At 40.1% G+C, this 13,968-nt stretch overlaps 1 non-coding gene across 1 annotated transcript; it reads left to right on the top strand.

The window, feature by feature from the left end:
* The first annotated feature begins 8,751 nt into the window (after positions 1-8,751).
* Positions 8,752-8,914, top strand: LOC150001780 (U1 spliceosomal RNA). Its single transcript, XR_016513219.1, has one exon. It is a non-coding gene; the product is annotated as a U1 spliceosomal RNA (small nuclear RNA).
* The last annotated feature ends 5,054 nt before the right edge of the window (positions 8,915-13,968 follow it).

The raw sequence follows: 13,968 nt of genomic DNA, 5'->3' as shown, positions 1-13,968 counted from the left end.
TCCCATGTCACAATGATTGGTAGAAGAGTTGGCAGAGGTCCTAAGCTGGTTCAACAAGAGTGAAAACTGATCTTCTATTTGCTATTATTGGGGAAAAGCTCTCTCTTCCTTTGTGTAGTACAGTGAGTGAATTTGTTGTCTAAAACTGCAGCTGCCAATTTTGGTATTATATTATTTAGTTGTATTAGTGGTTCCCAAATTTTCTGGTCTGAGGATCATTTTGCACCCTTAAAAATTATTGAGGACCACAGGGAGCTTTTATTTATGTGGGTTACATTTATTGATATTTACTGTTTTAGAAATTAAAACAGAATTTTAAAACTGTTTACTAACTCATTTGAAATAATAAAAACACCTCTTACTGGTTAATATAAATAACACAGTTTTAAATGTAAAAAAATTATTTTTCAACACAAAAATATAGTGATAAAAGTAGCATTGTTTTTATTTATACAAACCTCTTTAATATCTAGCTTAATAAAAGCTGGAGTTTTATATCAGATGCATTCAATCTGTTGTGATAACCCACCATCTAACCTCTGGAAAATCACTGTATGCTCGGGAGGGAATGCGAGTGAAAAAAAGCAAATAACATCTAAGTATGTGTATAAGTTTTCTATTATTGCTGTAACAAATTAACAGAAACTTACTGGCTTAAAACAACACAACTTTTATCTTACACTTCTCAGGTCTAAAGTTCAAAATCAGGCTTGCTGGGCTAAAATCAAGGTGTCAGCAGGGGTAGTTGCTTCTTGAGGCTCTAGTGGAGAATCCATTGCTTTGCCTTTGCTTCTGTAGGCTGCCTGAATTCCTGTGGCACTATGGGTTAATGAGTCTAACTTCTTTACCTGGACAAGCCATAATGCTGTAATAGAAGATAGTATCATTCAACAGAAAACTAAGAATATCTTATTGGTACAGGGTCTTCATGGCATCAGGAACCTTGGCCCCTTCCATCTTGTTCTACTTTTCTTAGAGTGGTTACCTATATCCACAAGATCCAAAATAACTTGTGACCACATCTGAAGTTTCCTCAGCAAGAAATAGAAAGGAAGATCATTCTCTGACCCTCTACAGGACATGAATGTTTCTCAAGGAAAATTGTCTATCACTAATCTTAGATTTTTTACTAAAAAAAAACAAAAAAAACAATAAGGGTAATTGTTTACATAATTTATTTTGAATCTTAAAACAATGTTTTATTCCCAAAACTATGAGATAGAACAAATCATTGAATTATCACAGGATTTGGAAAAATGTTGAAGTGAAACACATTTTAGGCAGCCAATCAATTTTGAATGTTTAGAAAATAACAGACAAATCCTAGAATATTCCTTAGAAAATCATGTCAAAAGAGTGAGACGCTGCTTCCAGTCAAGATGGTGGCATAGATAAACAAGGCTCACCTTCTTGCACAACCATCAAAATTACAACTAAACTACAGAACAACCATAATTTATAACTATCAGAAATTGAGCTGAATGGAAGTCCTACAACTATGGAATTAAAGAGGAAACCATATCAATTTCCAGCCAAGATAGAGGCATAGACAGACATGCTGCATCTCCCTCCACAACTAAGAAGGAATACAACTACCTCAAAACTAGAAACAATCACAAGTCCTAGAAAATCAAACTGCATGGAAGTCCAGCAAACAAAGATATAAAGAAGAAATACTCATCCAGACAGGTAGGAGGGGCGGATCTGGGGTGGAGAGGATGCTGTGTGGTGGTGGTGGCAACTGCAGCAGTGGTAGGCCAGCAGAAAGCACAGTCACATGTTTTAAAAAGTCAGGAGGGACCCCTGGGGAGCATTCCCAGCTCTTCACTGGACCTCGAAGCTCACGATGTCAGCACCGGGGAAAATCAAACCTCATTGCTTCTGACTGTGCAGACCAGTGGGGGTTGGGGTGGAGGCAGAAACTGCCGGTCTCAGCAGAGTCCACTTGTTTAAAGAGCCCCCAAGGTCCTAGAATGTCCGCAGACCCACCCACTCTGGGAACAACGACCAGGACAGCAGCTAGAGGGGTGCCAGTCTGGTGCAGAAGTGAGAGAGGTGCCTGGAAAAGGGGCGAGTGCTGAGCGGGTGGCATTGTTCCCTCTTGGACCCCTCACCCACATACAGCGCCACAACATGGTGAAACAGGTCACCCTATACTCATGAATTCCGAAGGCTCCGCCCTTTACAACGTAACGGGAGTGACAGCTTTACCTGAGACTCACAGGCAAACAAATAGAATGAGGAGACAGAGAAGTATGGCCCAAAAGGGGGAAAGGATCAAGGTTCCAGTGGGAGAACTAAGCAACAAGGAGAGAGCCAACCTAACAGTTGAAGAATTCAAAACACTGGTGATCAAGATGCTCACAGCCTTGACAGATGTGCTTGAGTACGGAAAACACATAAGAGAAGTGAAGGCTATGCCTAGTGAAATGAAGGAAAATCCACACAAAACCAATGGTGAAGGGAAGGAAACCAGGGTTCAAATCAATGACTTGGAACATAAGGAAGAAAAAAACAGTCAACCACTACAGAATGAGGAAGCAAGAATTGAAAAGAATGAGGAAAACTTCCCAAATTTTGTAAAGAAAATGGACATACAGGTCCTGGAAGCACAGAAGGTCCCGGGTGAGCTGGACCCAGAGGGGACCACACTAGGACACATCATGACTGAGGTGCCAAAGGTAAAAGATAAAGACAGAGTCCTGGGGGCAGCAAGAGAAAGGTGGAGAGTTGCCTACAGGGGGTTGCCTATAGGACTATCAGCTGATTTCTCAGAGGACACTTTGCAGGCAGGAAGGGACTGGCATGCAGTATTCAAAGAAATGAAAAGCAACCTACAACCAAGATTACTCTATCCAGCAAAACTATCATTTGGAATGGAGGGGCAGATGAAGTGCTTTCCAGACAAGGTGAAGCTAAAGAAGTTCATCATCATCAAGCCATTACTATATGAAATGTCAAAGAGACTTAAGAAAAAGAAGATCAAAATTATGAACACTAAAATGACAACAAACTTACAACTATCAACAATTGATTCTAAAAAATAAAAATGAAATCCAACTAAGCAAATCAGAATAGGAACAGAATTATAAGTATGGGGATCATTTGGAGGGTTATCATCTGGGAGGGGGGTGGGGGAGAAATGGGAAATGGTGCAGGGACTAAGAAGCATAATTAGTTGGTACAAAATAGACAGGGGGATGTTAAGAATAATATAGGAAAGGGTGAGCCAAAGAACTTATATGCACGACCCATGGACATGAAGTAAGGGGGGGTGAAATTGCTGGAGGGAAGGGGGTCACTGGGCAGTGGAGAGCAAAAGAAAGAAATTGAAACTACTGTAACAACATAATCAATAAAATATACTTTAAAAAAAAAGAGGAAACCACATCAAGATCAGTAGGAGAGGTGGAGACATAAAACAGGATGGTCCTGCCCCCAATGTGGCAAATAAAAAACAGGAAGGATACCTCAGAAGTGAGCGATCCCAGTCCCACACTAGGCCCCCGAGCCCAGAGTTCTAATGACAGGAAGATAAGGCTCCATAACTTCTGCCTGTAAAAACCTGCAGGGATTGAGGCTGTGGAAGATAAAGTGCTAGAGTCCCAGGCAGTTCCTCTTTTTTTTTTTAAGTATATTTTATTGATTATGCTATTACAGTTATCCCAATTTTTTCATCTTTGCTTTCCTCTGCTCAGTACACTCCTTCCCTCCAGCCACCCCCCCCCCATAGTTTTGTCCACGGATTATGCATGTAAGTTCTTTGGCTTCACCCTTACCTACGCTATTCTTAACATCCTCCTGTCTATTTTGTACCTACAAATTATGCTTCTTAATCCCTGCACCATTTCCTCATTTCTCCCACTTTACCCTCCCAGCTGATAACTCTCCAAATGATCCCCGTACCTATGATTTTGTTCCTATTCTGGTTGTTTGCTAAGTTTGTTTTTGTTTTTATTTTTTAGATTCCGTTGATAGTTGTGAGTTGTTGTTTTTTTAAGGATATTTTATTAATTGTATTGTTACAATAGTTCCAATTTTTTCCCCTTTGCTCCCCTCTGCCCAACACCACACATCCCCCAGCAATTCCACCCCACCCCCACCCGCAGTCCATGCCCATGGGTCATGCATACAACTTCTCTGGCTTCACCCTTTCCTATATTATTCTTTAAAAAAAAATTATTTATTTATTTATTTATTTAGCAATAAAAAATAACAATCCCTCCCTCTCAGACTTAAGACCCTTTATAATCCTATAAAGAACAATGGGTGAAGGTCTCAAGCTCCTCTAGCTGCTTCAAGTAGGACATGTCCTACCTACCTTTGAGTCCAGAAATCCCTAATAAGAGTGGGGGTATGGAGGGGAGGGTGGCCTTCCCACATGAGGAAGGATTGTGCAGACTCCAGGTCAGTTGTCTGTCCCCAGACAATGGCATGCTTGATTTAAAGGCTGGCATCCTTGTTGAATTCTGGGGGCAACAGATTTGGCAACATGGTTAAAAGACATCATTCAATCCATAACCACTAGATGAAAAAAGGCAGAGATTAATTTTTCAGCGTCCCACATTAGGGAAAAAAAGGGAGCTTCTTTGGAGGAAGGTGTGACAGGCACATCTCACCTGTTCAAAACCCTTTTGCCCACTATACTTAGTTTGAGCCGAGGGAAATATTTTAGGTTTCCCCCCTCTCAGACCTCTGGGCCCTTTTGGTCCAAGCCATTAGGATAGAAAAGAGAAACCAGTTTTAAACTGAAGCCCACAGACCACCCCATTCTTCACCAACCCAGCCACTTAGTTCAGCCAAACCGTTGAGTCTCAGGAGGCAGCGCTGCAGACAGGATTAAGTCAGGCCTATACATACAGACAATCATTCAGGTAATGAGATCATAGGCTTATGCCCTTTGAAAACAGAAAACACATGTTAATTTATGTAACATAACCCACAAACAAGTCTCTAAGTCCGTAAGACTGTCTTATTAGAAAGATCCAGTTGCGAGGCATTTGACATTCTTCTTGCTTGTAAATTAAACATCTTTGATGATACCACAGACATAGTTTAACTTTCAAATGAAAACAAATTTTAAATAAAGAGAAACTTTAAAGACAGTTAGCTGCACTACTTTATAGTCTACCGCTGAGCATTGTGATTTTCCTTGAATCACGATTTTTCTCCTTAAGATTACCCTCCTTGTCATTAAAGGGACTGCATTAAGTCCATTTTTAATTTATCCTGTTCATTTGCATAAACACAACAAAAGCAGCAAATGATCACCTATGATCTTTAGTTCTGTTTTGCTGGAACTTATGCAAGGAACATTTAGGGTGACCTTCAGTCTGCCCTTCAGGGCACAGAAGCTGAGCCACATACCTGGCATTCAGCTTTGCCTGTAAACACCTGTCTTTCCCAAGTCCTTCATGTTTTCCATTGTGCCTTACAGTCCCTTCTAGTCATCTTTCAGGTAAACAAACTTCATTCCTTCCCTGGAAAGATTGCCGTGGACTGCACAACCAACCAAGGTACCAGGCTTTTTTTCTCATGGGCTTTTATTACCTTTGAAAGTCAATCCTAGTTCTTCAGGGCTTTTTGGTAACAACCAGAGCTCAAGTAGGTCTCCTTTAGGTATAACATTCCAGTCAAAGTCTTGGTCAAAAAGACCTCTATTAACAACTGGTCTTATTAGTTTTATTCAAAGAACCTTATGTCATTACTTACTTCTTCAGATTGCCAAATTCTGGAGGATCAGATACAAAGAAAAATATACAGTGTGAAGGAAAATCCTTGTCCTTCTAATATTCACTAAAATTGCATTTTTATTCTTTATATTTTCATTTTTCCCCCACTAAAATTTTTTTGTTTGTTTTTTCATTATAGTTGTCCCACTTTTTTTCCCTCTTGCTTTCCCGCACCCTGCCCTCCCCTTTCCCCACAGTCAGTCCCCACCCAGTTGTCCATGTCTGTGGATCATTCATACATGTTCTTTAACTAGACCCTTTCCCTTCTTGCCCCCTTTTCTCCCTCCCCCCTCCCCCCTTGTTACTGTTAGTTTATTCCTTGTTTACATACCTCTGGTTCGATTTTGCTCATTTGTTTGTGTTGTTCATTAGTCTCCTATAATAGGTGAGAGCATAAGGTATTTTGATAGTTGTGAATGTTACTGTTCATAGTTTTGCTCTTATTTTTCTTAAATAAATCCCTTTAACCCTTCATATAATAATATAATAATGGCTTGGTGATGATGAACTCCTTCAGCTTTACTTTGTCTGGGAAGCACTTTATGTGCCCTTCCATTCTAAATGATAGCTTTGCTAGATAGAATAATCTTGGTTGTAGGTCTTTGCTTTTCATCACATTGAATAGTTCTTGCCAGTCCCTTCTTGCCTGCAAAGTTTCTTTGTAGAAATCAGCTGTTAGTCTTATAGGCACCCCTTTGTAGATAACTCTCTGCTGTTTCTTGCTGCTTTTAAGATTCTCTCTTTAATTTGAAACTTTGGCACTTTAATTATAATGTGTCTTGATGTGGTCCTCTTTGGGTCTAGCTTGTTTGGTACTCTGTGCTTCCTGGGCATGTATGTTTATTTCATTCGCCAAATTTGGGAAGTTTTCCTTCATTCTTTTTTCAGTTAACTTTTCAATTGCTTTCTCTTCCTCTTCTTTTTCTGGCACCCTATGATTCAGGTGTTGGTACATTTAAAGTTGTTCCAGAGTTTCCTAAGCCTCTCCTTGTTTTTTTAAATTTTTGTTTCTTCATTCTGTAGTGGTTGACTGTTTATTTCTTCCTTAGATTGCAAATAATTGATATGAACCCCAGCTTTCTTCCCTTCACTATTGGTTTCATGTGGATTTCCCTTCATTTCACTTAGCATAGCCTTCACTTCTTCCTTTAGGCCTTTGCCATACTCAAGTATGTCTGTCAAGTCTGTGAGCATTGTTACCAACAGTGTTTTGAACTCTGCATCTGTTATGTTGCCTATCTCCTTGTCATTTAGTTCTCCCACTGGAACTTTGATCTGTTCCCTCTTTTGGGCCATACTTCTCTGTCTCCTCATGTTGACAGTCTGATGCTAGAAATCAAGGTTCCTAAACTGAGGCATGCCCTCATGCCTCTTGGTCCAGGTGTTCTATGACCCGAGCTGGCGAGCTGGACTTGCTGGCTCTGACAGTCTTTGACTGATCAGGCCTCAGGGTTTCAAGACATTCTGTGACTTAAAAGGAATCTAGCAGAGTACTCCAACTTCCCTGATGTTGCCAAGGAAACCAAGCAAAGCTGAGCACAGGTGGTGCTTAACCCTGTGTGCTTTCTGTTAATGTTTAAGGAACAGTGTGGCCGTTCCCATAGTCTTAAAAGAATAGATGATTGAATTCCTATTTTTTGTTTTTGATAGAAATCATTTTTTATAGTTTATATATTAACCTCCTTTTGTTTTAATCCCAAGTAAGTAATTGTATATTGTAATCAATATTAGAATGTGCCTGTGAGCTCATTCTTTACCCTCCCTATTGATTTCTATACTTGCAAAACTCAATAAAAGGAGAGGTCTCTGCGCCGCTCATCACTGACCTTTCAGAGCGTGCGGCAGCCCTCCAACCGACTCATTCTCCTTACTGGAATTACTTCTGCACCCTCGACCACATTTAATACAACAATAGCCTCCTGTGTTCACCTTTGTTTCTTAGGTAGAGCTGTCACATCTGGTACATTGTAAGGGGTGGAGCCTTAGGTATTCATCAATGATGGGTGATCCATCTCACCACATTATGGCACTGTATGTGGGGTAGGGGTCTGAGAGGGAACAATGCCACTTGCTCAGCACTTGCTCCTTTTCCAGGCCAGAAGCCTCCCACGCAGTTCCTCTTAAAGGGCCCACACAGACTTACTTGGACTCACTCCCTCTTCACTGGGGAAGCTGATTAAAAGACAAAAGAGACGTATTTGGAGGAACTGAAATGTCTGTCATTATAGTGAGAGCTGTGGGGGAGGGCAGCATTCTCCCAGATAAAAGTGCTGGCAGAGGCTATTGTTCCTTTTCTGAGCTCTCCCCACTACAGAGCTAACAGGAGGGCACCATATCTGAGACTCCATAAACCTCACTCACACTGTTTTCCTGATGTTGGTAATTCCCTGAGGCCTGATCCACCCAACTTTCAGGCCACCCAAGCTGTTTCCAGTGGCTTTTCCATATGAATGGTTTGTCTTGACCCATGCTTCAGATTTTTCAAAATTTTCTCAAACAAGCAACACCTGGATTCAGCAAGCCCTGTACCTCTTTATAAGTTGTCCTAAGTCAGGCACTAGTGGCAGCTGGCCTTTGTTTACAGCTTGGCCCTTCCAGGAAATCTCTAAGCCCAGCACTAGTAAGTAGCTATCTTCAGATCATTTTATGGATAATGCTGTGTGACCCCAAGCATAGGCAGTAGCTGGCCTTGGATGTGCCAAGAGAAATCAAGGCTCAACTAAAATAGGAAGTTGTACACAGGCCACACAGTGGGCACACCTTGAGTACTTAGCTTGGGTGATAGGAGTGGCAGTGCCACTGGATCCTACAGAACACCTACTACATCAAGCCACTCTATCAAGCCTGGGAGATGTAATGGCTCTACCTAATACATAAAAACAAACACAGGGAGGCTGCCAAAGTAAGGGGACAAAGAAAAATGGCCCAAATGAAAGAACAGATCAAAACTCCAGAAAAAGAAGTAAACAAAATGGAGATAAACAATCTATCAGATACAGAGTTCAAAAACTAGTTATATATATTTACCTGGCAGGGGAGATACCATGATCAAAAAGGTGGTTTTCCTGAGGCGAGGTTTATCCATTGCACTCCAGATGTGCTGACCCTTATGATTTCCCCAGATATGGGAAACTCAACTGCATAATTTGTGGGAGTGAGGACTGCATTTATGCTCACCCCTGTTAAAAAAAAAAAAAAAAAGACTGGTTATAAGGATGATCAAGAAACTTAGTGAGGACCTCAGCAGCATAAAAAAGGTCCAGTCAGAAATGATGGATACACTAATGAAATAAAGAACAATTTACAGAGAAACAACAATAGAGTGGATAAAGGTGAGAACCAAATCAATATTTGGAACATAAGAAGGCAAGAAACAACCAATCAGAACAACAAGAAGAAAAAACAATCTAGAAAAATGAAGATAGAATAACCAGCCTCTGGAACAACTTCAAGCATTCCAATATGCACATCATAGGGGTGTCAGAAGGAGCAGAGAAAAAGCAAAAAATTTGAAGTCCACTTGAACAAATAATGAAAGAAAACTTCCCTAATTTACTGAAGGAGTTATACATGCAAGTCCAGGAAGCACAGAGAGTCCCAATGAAGATTGATGCAAAGATGCACACTCCGACTTCCGGCCAAGATAGAGGCTTAGACGGACACGCTAGGTCTCCCTCTACAACTAGAGAGGAATACAACTACTTCAAAACAAAGGATAACTAGAAATTCCAGAAAATAAAACTACACGGAAGCTCAACATATGAAGTTATAAACCAGCGGTGCCATTTGGGCAGGTAAGAGTTAAAGAGGGCAAAGCTGTTTGTGGAGCGGCGGGGCAGCGAAAAATCCCGGCGGCAGTCAAGCCCCTGGCAGTGCGCGACCCCAGCGCTGGGGAGAGCGGCCACCGCATCGCCTTGAACAGTGAGGCCCAGGGGGGGCGGGAGGACGGATCCCGGTCTCCTAGCTGAATAACTGTGTGAATCCATCTTGGACCCCCGCCCCCAAAGAAAGAAAGCACCACAGGGCTGCGAAATAGGTCGCAGACAGGCGCCGGTCACTGACTTGTGACGCGTACACAGGCACTGCCCCCAACAGCCGGCCCAAGAAAACAAAACGCATCTGTCAAAATGTGGCAGACAACTATAGAAATCCCGGTGACACAGCTCACCAGGCAGCAGATAGAGAACCTGACAGATGAACAGATAAGAAACCTGTCAGAGGCTCAGTTCTGGGCCATTGTTATCAGGTGGCTTACAGAATTCACAAAAGAGCAGGAAAAAGATAAGAAAGAAGCGAAAAACTTTCATAACGAAAGGAACAAAACCACATACGAGACAGATGGTGAGGAATCCAGAGTTCATTTCAACAAACTGGAATATGGAGAAGGAACAAGCAGTCAACCAATGCAGCGAGAGGAAATGGCAAGCAACAATGAGAGGATCAGAAACCTCTGGGACAGCTATAAAAGGCCCAACATAAGAATCATTGGTTTGCCAGAGAATGAGGAAGATGAACTAGAACTTGAAAAATTGAGTGAAAATATAATAAAGGAGAACTTCCCAGACTTGGGGAAGGGAATAGACTTGCAGGTCCAGGAAGCAAGGAGAGTTCCCAAGAGACTGGACCCAGGGAGAACCACTCCAAGACACATTATAATCAAAATGTCAAAAATTAAAGATAAAGAGAGAATCTTAAAAGCAGCAAGAGAGAAGAAAAGAATTATGTACAAAGGGGTCCCAATTAGACTATCAGCAGACTTCTCAAGGGAAACCCTACAGGCAAGAAGGGACTGGCAAGAAATATTCAAAGTAATGAAAATCCAAAACCTACAACCACGAATACTCTATCCAGCGAAATTGTCATTCAGAATAGAAGGACAGAGAAAGTGTTTCCAGGACAAAATAAAACTGAAAGAGTTCATTAGATCCAAACCACTGTTATATGAGATGTTAAAGGGACTGGTTTAAAAAACAGAAACTAAGGAGATGAAACAAAGGCAAACTAAATAGGCAACGAGAGTGGAAAAGGAACTGTGGGTACGGGAAGCATATTGGGGGGAGGTCAACAGGGAGGGGGAATGGGGAAAGGGAGGGAGATGATATAGGAATTGGGGATCAAGGTAGGAGGGAATGGAATAGACGGAGAGAGGTTGGGAGGAACTGTATGCACAACTAATGGACATAATCTAAAAGGGGGGGACAACTGGAGGGAGGGGGGCCACCGGGTGGAGGGGAGCAGAGGGAAGGGAAATTGGCACAAATGTAATATTTTAATCAATAAAACACATTAAATCTGAAAAAAAAAAAGACGCAAAAAAAAAAAAGATGCACACTCCAAGATATGTTATAATTAAAATGCCAAAGTTTGAAGATAGAGAATCTAAAAGCAAAAATAAAAAAGTAGTTAGGTACCTACAAAGGAGTTTTCATAAGACTGTCAGTCAATTTATCAAAAAAAAACTTTACAGGCTAGAAGGCAAGAAATATTCAGTCATGAAAAGCAGGGTCCTACAGCCAAGGTGCTCTACACAGCAAAGATATCATTTAGAATTGAAAGGCTGATAAAGACTTTCCAAACAAGGAAAAACTAAAGGTGTTTATCATCACCAAACCATTATTATATGAAATGTTAAATGGATTTATTTATTTAAGAAAAAGAAGATCAAAACTATGAACAACAAAATGGCAATAAATACATATCTAACAACAATTGAATGTAAAAAACAAACAAACAAGCAAACAGAAACAGAATCATAGACACAGAGAACATTTTGATGGTTGCCAGATGGGAGGGGGCTTGGGGAATAAGTGAAAAAGGTGAAGGAATTAAGACATACAAGTTGGTAGATACAGAATAGTCATGGGGATATAAAGTATAGCATAGGAAATACAGAAGTCAAAAGAACATATATGCATAACTCATGGACTTGTACAATGGTGTGGTGATTGCCTGAGGGTGTGTGGAACCTGGTTGGAGGATGACAAAGGAAGAAAATTTGGGACAATTGTAAGAACCTAAACAATAAAATATAACTTAAAAAAAGAGTGAGATGTTGATTTCTGTTATATGAAGCAGGAGTCTGGCCATTGATATCCTAAACCTTAGAATAGATAGGGGAATGTCCAATTCACAATCTTGTATGTCAAATTTTCCCCATTATAGACATAGAAAAAGCCTAAGAAGTTGAATACGAGGAAATGTTTCTCCCAGATTAACAAGGAAGAAAGGCTAAGGACAAAAATGAATGCTTGCAGGCAGAAAAGGGTTAACAAGGGCATCTTAGACTTTATTGTTGAGCTTGGTTTGAGTTCATATCTGTATTTTTAAAAATCCAAGCAAATTTATCATACTTTATTCCCACCTATTAGTCTTGCCAGAATATAGCCTTTCTTAGTGAGAAATTAAATTCTTCCTATTTTTTTATATTTTATATGGATTATTTTATTTTATTGTTGTTCAATTACAATTGTCCCAATTTTCCCCCATTGCTCTCCCCTGCCCCTCCCACCTACCCCTACTCCCACAGTCAGTCCCCACACTGTTGTCCATGTCCACAGATCCTTTATACTTATTCCTTGACTAGACCCTTCCTCTTCTTTCCCCCATTATAACTGACCCCTGCCCCTCTAGTTACTGTCAGTTTGTTCCTTATTTCCATGTTCTGTTTGCTCATTTGTTTTGTTTTGTTTTTGTTTATTGTTGTTGTTGTTGTTCATTAGGTTCCACTTATACTTGAGATCACATGGCATTTGTCTTTTGCTGCCTGGCTTATTTCACAGAGCATAATACTGTCTGTTTCCATCCATGTTGTTGCAAAGGATAGGAGTTTCTTCTTTCTTTCTGCTGTTTCGCATTCCATTAAGTGAATGTACCACAGATTTTTGGTTCACTCGTTTACTAAAGGGCATTTAGGCTGTGTCCAGCACTTAGCTATTGTAAATAACACTGCTATGTATATTGGGGTGCACAGGTTCTTTTGAATTGGTGTTTCAGGATGCTTAGGGTATAATCCCAGCAATGAGATCACTGGTTCAAATAGCGGTTTCAGGTTTAGTTTTTTGAGGAAATTCTGTACTGTTTTTCACAGTGTCTGCAGCAGTCTGCCTTCCCACCAGCAGTGCACTAGGGTTCCCTTTTTTTTGCATCCACACCAGCATTTGTTTGTTGATTTGTAAATAATGGCCATTCTGACTGATGTGAGGTAACATTTCATTGTGGTTTTAATGTACATTTCTCCAATGGCTAGTAATGTTGAGCATCATTTCATATGTCTATGGGCCCTCTGTATGTCCTCCTTGGAGAAGTATCTGTTCAGGTCCTTTGCCCACTTTTAATTGGATCGTTTTTCCTCCTAGTGTTGAGTAATATGAGTTCTTTATATATTTTGGAGATCAACCCCTTGTTCTAGGTGTCATTGACAAATATGTTTTCCCATATGGTTGGTTCCCTTTTCATTTTGCTTATGTTTTCTTTAGCTGTGCAGAAGCTTTTTAATTTGATATAGTCCCATTTCTTTATTCTTTCCTTTATATCACTTGCCCTAGGAGATATAGCGGTGAAAATATTGCTGCGTGAGATATTTGAAATTCTACTGCATATGTTTTCCTCTAAGACTTTTTTGGTGCCATGACTTATATTTACGTCTTTTATCCATCTTGAGTTTATTTTGGTGTATGGTGTAAGTTGGTCGTCTAGTTTCATGTACTTGTCCAGATCTCCCAATACCACTTATTGAAAAGAATATTTACTCCATTTTATGTTCCTGCTCCCTTTGTCAAATATTAATTGATAATAGAGACTTGGATTTGTTTCTGGGCTCTTTATTTTGTTCCACTGATCAATGTGTCTGTTCTATGCTAGTACCAGACTGTTCTGATTATAGTTGTCTTATATTATAGTTTTATATCAGGTATTGTGGTCCCTCTTATTTTATTCTTACTCAAGATTGCTGAGGCTATTTGGGGTCATTTTTGGTTCCATATACATTTCTGAAATATTTTTTCCCAGATCTGTGAAATATGCCATTGGTATTTTAATAGCAATCTCATTGGTTATATAGATTGCTTTAGGTAGTATAAACAATTTAATGATGTTAATTCCTCTAATCCATGAACATGGTACATGCTTCCATTTATTTGTACCTTCCTTAATTTCTTTCTTCAGTGGTCTGTAGTTTTTTAAGTACAGGTCTTTTACCTCCTTGGTTAAGTTATTCCTAGGTACTTTATTTTTCTTG

Source organism: Furipterus horrens, unplaced genomic scaffold (genome assembly GCF_987537825.1).
Source record: "Furipterus horrens unplaced genomic scaffold, mFurHor1.1.pri manual_scaffold_9, whole genome shotgun sequence".
NCBI classification, from domain to species: domain Eukaryota; kingdom Metazoa; phylum Chordata; class Mammalia; order Chiroptera; family Furipteridae; genus Furipterus; species Furipterus horrens.
Note: the sequence above shows the minus strand (reverse complement) of the source record. Positions and strands in the feature narration are given on the sequence as shown.